Here is a 7963-nt window from a genome sequence, read left to right on the forward strand (position 1 = left end):
CTCAGCAAGGAAGAAGCCACTGCTCCAAAACCGGCATAAAAAAGCCAGACCACGGTTTGCAACTACACATGGGGACAAAGATCGTACTTTTTGGAGAAATGTCCTCTGGTCTGATGAAACAAAAATAGAACTGTTTGGCCATAATGACCATCATTATGTTTGGAGGAAAAAGGGGGAGGCTTGCAATCCGAATAACACCATCCCAACCGTGAAGCACGGGGGTGGCAGCATCATGTTGTGGGGGGGCATTGCTGCACGAGGGACTGGTGTACTTCACAAAATAGATGGCTTCATGAGGGAGGAAAAATGCATGTGGATATATTGAAGCAACATATTATTTTTTGCCTTCATTTACTAGGCAAGTCAGTTAAGAACAAATTCTTATTTTCAATGACAGCCTAGGAACAGTGGGTCAACTGCCTTGTTCAGGGGCAGAACAACAGATTTTTACTTTGTCAGCTCGGGGATTTGATCTTGCAACCTTCCAGTTGCTAGTCCAACACTCTAACCGCTAGGCTACCTGCCGCCCCAACATCTCAAGCCATCAGTCAGGAAGATAAAGCTTGGTCTCAAATGGGTCTTCCAAATGGACGGTGACCCAAACATGCTTCCAAAGTCAAGGTATTGGAGTGGCCATCACAAAGATCTGACCTCAAGCCTGTTGAAAATTTGTGGGCAGAACTGAAAAAGTGTGTGCGTGCAAGGAGGCGTACAAACCTGACTCAGTTCCACCAGCTCTGTCTGGAGGAATGGGCCAAAATTCCCCAATGTGATTAAAGAGATAAAAGCTGAAATAAATCATTCTCTCTCCTATTATTCTGACATTTCACATTCTTAAAATAAAGTGGTGATCCTAACTGACCTAAAACAGGGCATGTTTACAAGGATTAAATGTCAGGAAATGTGAAAAACTGAGTTTAAATGTATTTGGCTAAGGTGTATGTAAACTTCCGACTTCAACTGTACAGTATATCTGTCCTCTAATTTTTGTAGATGGACTGGGGACATGTGGCGCTTTCATTTTAGACTTCACTCAATTCCTTCATCCTGTACCACGATGGCAGAGTAGGAGGAGAAAATACTATGTTTTGATCTGGGTCTGGGTTCAGAGTTTCTGGTGTCGGAACATTTCCTGGCCCATGTCTGCGCATTCAAAACCGCCAGACGTGGAATCCACCAATCAGAGCCCAGGGAATCTCAGTCTAGTTTACATTCTCAGTGAGTATGAGAGAAAAGACAGGACAGGAGACAGTCAGCCAACACTACTGTACTGGAGTCAACTACAGACATGTACTGTGAGAGTAGGCCTACTGTATTTAACCAGTAATATTCACAGTATTATTGTTATTAAATGATTATTCTCTCTTTGTATTTTAGGAGGACAGGGGATGGCAGTGTAAGCTGATTAGGTTCAACACTAGTGGAATAGGCCTACTGTATGTAACCAGTAATATCCACAGTATTACGCTATATAGACCGAGTGCTGACATGCAACTACACATAGACAATAACCCACAAAACCAAAATGGAAAAATGGCAACCTAAATAGGATCCCCAATCAGAGACAACGATAAACAGCTGTCTCTGATTGGGAACCAATTCAGGCCACCATAGACCTACCATACATATACCTAGACATACCAAAACCCCATAGATTTACAAAAAACCCTAGACAAGACGAAAACACACCTACCTCCCTCGTCACACCCTGACCTAACCAAAATAATAAAGAAAACAAAGATAACTAAGGTCAGAGCGTGACAGTAAGCTGATTAAGTTCAACACTGTAGTGGAGTAGGCCTACTGTATTTAACCAGTAATATCCACAGTATTAATGTTATTAAATGATTATTCTCTCTTTGTATTTGAGGTGGACAGGGGATGGCAGTGTAAGCTGATTAGGTTCAGGAAATGCAGCTCTGTCTCAGGTTCTGCTGTTGTGCAGTGCTTGCACAGCCTTTCCTCTACAGGGAGCCAGATTTTCCTGTGTCTACCCTTCTCAATGGCAAGGCTGTGCTCACTGAGCCTGTACTTTGTCACGGTTTTCTAAGGTTTTGATCAGTAACCATGGTCAAATAGTTAGCCACTGTGTACTGTTGATTTAGGGTCAGATAGTGCTGCATTTTGCTTTGTGCTTGTATTTCCCAATAAGCAATGTAGTTTTGTTTTGATTGGGTTGTAATTTATTTATTCTGATTGATTGGATGTTCTGGTCCTGAGGCTTCAGTGTGTTAGTAGAACAGGTTTGTGAACCCCGGGACCAGCTGGATGAGGGGACTCTTTTTGTTTGCTCAGCTCTTGGCATTGCAGAGCTTGGTAATGATATGAGAGGGGTCACTGTATTTTAGTTTCCAAAATGTTAAATTTGAGGGCCAGAAGTTTCTTATAATCCATTCAACTTCTCATGAATTTGGCGTTGTTCTGCGTTAGTGTCAATTTGAACGGTGTTGTAGAGTGTTTTAAAATGGGTTGTCCGTATGTAACCATTTTGTAGGGCTAATTCCTCTTGTTTCAATTTTATTTATTTTTTTCCCGATTTTGCCAGAAGTTGTTTGTTTATGGACTCCTCAATTAGTGTCAGCTGCTTGCTGTTGTACTGTGCTTTTTTGGTTCTGAGTGTACGTTTATAGAGTTTTAAAGTCTCACAGTATTCAAGGCATAATTCACCATTATTTGGGTCTCTGTGCTTCTGGTTGGATAGTGTTCTATCCAACCAAACGTTTTTTCCTTATAATATTACAATCTGCATCAAACCAGTTGTCATCTGTGATCTTTTTTGTTTCGTTTTTTATCAATTTCAATTGTGCTTCTTTTGCCGTTTTCCTGAATATATAGTTGATGTGATTTACTGCCAGATTGATGCCTTCTTTATTGTGAGTGAATGTGGTATCCAGAAAGTTATCCAAGAGTGTTTGGATATTTTGGTTACAGGTTGCTTTCTGGTATTCTTCTATGCTGTTTTGGAACCATCTGTCTGAATTTCTGACGTTGTATAGCTTACTGGGCTGTGAATGTGTGGTTGTTTCCATGTCTGTTCGACGTAATTTGGCTGTGATCAGACAGAGGTGTTAGTGGCTTGAGAGTGAATGAGCTGAGAGAGAAAGGGTCAATGTCTGTGATCATATTGTGCTGTGGCCAAGAGGTGAGCAATAGGTGAATCTCCCCAAAGAGTCCCCCCAGTAACCTACCATTGACAAAGTACAGACCCAGGCTTCTACAGAGTTGCAACAGATCCCTTCCATTTTTGTTGATGGTGCTGTCACTGTTGTTTCTATGGGGGAGATGAAGACAGTTAGAAACAGTATGGCCTGTAATAAAGCTGTCCCCTTGTGTGCTCGTTAGATCAGGTAGTGTTCCTGTGCACGCATTTGTGTCCCCACAGATGAGCACATTTCCCTGGGCCTCGAAATGGCACCTCTCTTCCTGAAGGGCGGAGAAGATCTTATTCCAAGATGGCAAGGCAGTGCAGATGTTGCTTGTCGTTCGCCCGTGTGCATTTTGTATTTTTAGTTTTTTGTATATATTTCAATATATTTTCAATCTCATTTTCCATTTTTTAAATTAAATATACCTTCCGGCAACCTGCTTCACCCAATGTGATACGGATCTGCTATTTTTAGACCTTATAGCCAGAGCCTCCATTAGAAGCTAGCCATCAGAAGCTAACCAGCTAATTAGCTACTAGCTATTTAGTCATTGTTAGCCACTGCTAGAGGCCTGGATAATACATGCCAGCCTGCCAGTCTGCTCAGCGTTATCAACCCTGACAATATCGGACTGTTTTTCTCCACGACAACACCGGATTCCTGCCGTAAGCCCTGGACCATTATTCCAGATCATGCTGCCAATGAGTGTCCCAGCCCCAAAGCTAGCCTTGAGCCAGGCCCATCTCCCAGTCTGCTCAGTGGACCCTATGATCACTCGCCTACACAGCTGATGCCTCCCGGACTCTTCACTAACACGACTAGAATCCACTACACCACCGGAATCCTGCCATAAGCTCAGGACCTTTGGATCAGATCATCGCAGCTAGCTAGCTGCTACCGAGTGGCTATAGTGGCTAACGGCCTTGTCCCGAGGCTAGCACCAGTTAGCCGTGAGCAAGACACATCTCCCGGCTAGCAAACAAAATTACTCCAGCTACAATACCTCTTTTGCCAACTGGCCTGAACCTTTGTCATCATGGAGCCCTGCCGTTCCATCACGACTGGTCTGCCAACGTAATGCCATCCGCTGTGCCGTCAAACAGCCTTTGCCGGACATTGGAGCAGACGCTTCTACTAGCCCCGGCCTGCTAACTTTATTTTTTTGAACGCAGTGTATCCCGTTTGCTAGCGTAGTGACGACTACCTAATGGCTCCCCTGTTTCATATATTGCTGTTCACTGGACCCTATTATCACTTGGCTACATAGCTGATGCCTGCTGGATTGTTCATTAATCACGGTACTCCATTTTGTTTATCTGTCGGCCCCAGCCTCGAACTCAAGCCCTGTTTGTAGTTAACTGACCCTCTCTGCCCAGTCATCGCCATTTTACCTGTTGTTGCTGTCTTACCTGGTGTTGTCTTAGCTAGCTCTCGCAATCAACACCTGTGATGCCTCGCTTTATGTCTCTCTCTAATGTCAATATGCCTTGTATACTGTTGTTTAGGATAGTTATCATTGTTTAAGTTAGTTCACTGTGTAGCCCCTAGTCCCACTCAACATGCCTCAGATACCTCTTTTGTCCCACCTCCCACACATGCGGTGACCTCACCCAGCATAACTAGTGCGTCCAGAGATGCAGCCTCTCTTATCATCACTCAATGCCTAGGTTTACCTCCACTGTACCCGCACCCTACCATACCCTTGTCTGTACATTATGCCCTGAATCTATCCTACCACGCCCAGGAATCTGCTCCTTTTATTATCTGTCCCCAACGCACTAGACGACCAGTTTTAATAGCCTTTAGCCGTACCCTCATCTACTCCTCCTCTGTTCCTCAGGTGATGTGGAGGTTAACCCAGGCTCTGCGTGTCCCCAGGCGCAATCATTTGTTGACTTCTATAACCGTAAAAGCCTTGGTTTCATGCATGTTAAAACCTCTTATGGATAGGGAGACGCTATCGTCTCAACTGGCCAATTGCCAGGGTAAATGCAGAGCATGAGATTCAAGTAAATTTATATAAAAATCAAACTTTCATTAAATCACACATGTAAGATACTCAATTAAAGCTACACTCGTTGTGAATCCAGCCAACATGTAAGATTTTAAAAATACTTTTTGGCGAAAGCATAAGAAGCTATTATCTGATAGCCTGCACCCATCTGCACCAGCAGTAAACAAAGGAGCTAGCATAGCAAGCGCATACACAAAACGCTGAAATAAAATATAAATTATGCATTACCTTTGACAAGCTTATTTTGTTGGCACTCCAATATGTCCCATAAACATCATAATTGGTCCTTTTGTTCGATTAATTCTGTCCATATATATCGAAAATGTCCATTTATAAAGCGCGTTTGATCCAGAAAAAAACAGCTTACAAAAACGCAACGTCACTACAAAATATTTCAAAAGTTGCCTATAAACTTTGCCAAAATATTTCAAACTACTTTTGTAATACAACGTTAGGTATTCTTAAACGTTAATAATCGATCAAATTGTAGACGGGGCAATCTGTATTCAATACAGGAACGAAAACAAACCAGCACTGCTGTTCACGTCTTGCGCAACTCACAAAAGTGTCCCCAGTTCCGAGTTGGCCTACTTCGTCATAGAACAAAGGAATAACCTCAACCATATTCCAAAGACTGGCGACATCGTGTGGAAGCGGTAGGAACTGAAAATAGGTTCCTATTAAATATCCAATGGCAAATACAATATAGTGAATAGAGAGGGGGGAAAAATAATCTGAACAGTTAGTCCTCGGGATTTTGCCTGCTACATAAGTTCTGTTATACTCACAGACATGATTGAAACAGTTTTAGAAACTTCAGTGTTTTCTATTCAAATCTATGAATAATATGCATATCTTATATTCTTGGCATGAGTAGCAGGAAGTTGAAATTGGGCACGCTATTTATCCAAAAGGGAAAATTCTGCCCCCTAACTTTAAGAGGTTAAATGATATCATATCCGCCATCAATAAAATACAGTACTGTGCAGCGGTATTCATCGACCTGGCCAAGGCTTTCGACTCTGTCAATCACCGTATTCTTATCGGCAGACTCAGTAGCCTTGGTTTCTCAAATGACTGCCTCGCCTGGTTCACCAACTACTTCTCAGACAGAGTTCAGTGTGTCAAATCGGAGGTCTTGTTGTCCGGACCTCTGGCAGTGGGGGTGCCACAGGGTTCAATTCTCGAGCCGACTCTTTTCTCTGTATTTATCAATGATGTCGCTCTTGCTGCTTGTGATTCTCTGATCCACCTCTAAGCAGATAACACCATTCTGTATACTTCTGGCCCTTCTTTGAGAGCTTCAAAAGAGCTTCAAAAGAGCTTCAATGCCATACAACACTCCTTCCATGGCCTCCAACTGCTCTTAAAAAGCTAGTAAAACTAAATGCATGCTTTTCAACCGATCTCAGCCCGCACCCGCCCGTCCGACTAGCATCACTACTATGGACGGTTCTGACTTAGAATATGTGGACGACTACAAATACCTAGGTGTCTGGCTAGACTGTAAACTCTCCTTCTAGACTCACATTAAGCATCTCCAATCCAAAATTAAATCTAGAATCGGCTTCCTATTTCGCAACAAAGCATCCTTCACTCATGCTGCCTAACATACCCTCATAAAACTGACTATCCTACCGAACCCAGTCTTCGGCGATGTCATTCACAAAATAGCCTCCAACACTCTACTCAGCAAACTGGATGCAGTCTATCACAGTACCATCCGTTTTGTCACCAAAGTCCCATTTACCTCCCACCACTGCGACCCCTACGCTCTCGTTGGCTGGCCCCCGCTACATATTTGTCGACAGACCCACTGGCTCCAGGTAGTCTATAAGTCTTTGCCAGGTAAAGCTCCACCTTATCTCAGCTCACTGGTCACTATAGCAACACCCACACTTAGCACGCACTCCAGCAGGTATATCTCACGTCATCCCCAAAGCCAACATCTCCTTTGGCCGCCTTTTATTCCAGTTCTCTGCTGCCAATGACTGGAACGAATTGCAAAAATCACTGAAGTTGGAGACTTCTATCTCCCTCACTAACTTCAAGCATCAGCTGTCAGAGCAGCTAACCAATCATTGCACCTGTACATAGCCCATCTGTAAAAACATGTATTTCACCTTTATTTAACCAGGTAGGCAAGTTGAGAACAAGTTCTAATTTACAATTGTGACCTGGCAATATAAATAACCCACCCATCTACCTACCTCATCCCCATATTGTTTTTATTTACTTTTCTGCTGTCACGGCTGTTGAAGGAAGAGCTGGACCAAGGTGCAGCGTTGTGTGCGTACACACTTTTAATAGTAGATGTCGCCAACAAAACAATAAACAGTACCTAAGTATGGTTCCCAATCAGAGACAATGATAGACAGCTGTCCCTGATTGAGAACCATACCTGGCCAAAACATAGAAATAGAAAATCATAGAAACACAAAACATAGAATGCCCAACCCAACTCACACCCTGACCAAACCAAAAGAGACATAAAAAGGATCTGTAAGGTCATCTGCTATTTTGCACACCAGTATTTCTACTTGCACATCATCATCTGCACATGTATCACTCCAGTGTTAATGAGCTAACCTGTAATTATTTTGCTGATAGGGCCTATTTATTGCCTTACCTCCTCACGCCATTTTGACACACTGTATATAGACTTTTTATATTGTGATATTGACTGTACGTTTGTTTATTCTATGTGTAACTGTTACGGTTTTCTTGCGGTGAAGGAGAGTCGGACCAAAATGGTATTCTTGATACATGTTTAATGACGATGAAAAAACAAACAATACAAAAA

The sequence above is a fragment of the Oncorhynchus tshawytscha genome, linkage group LG28 (assembly GCF_018296145.1).
Source record: "Oncorhynchus tshawytscha isolate Ot180627B linkage group LG28, Otsh_v2.0, whole genome shotgun sequence".
Classification (NCBI taxonomy): domain Eukaryota; kingdom Metazoa; phylum Chordata; class Actinopteri; order Salmoniformes; family Salmonidae; genus Oncorhynchus; species Oncorhynchus tshawytscha.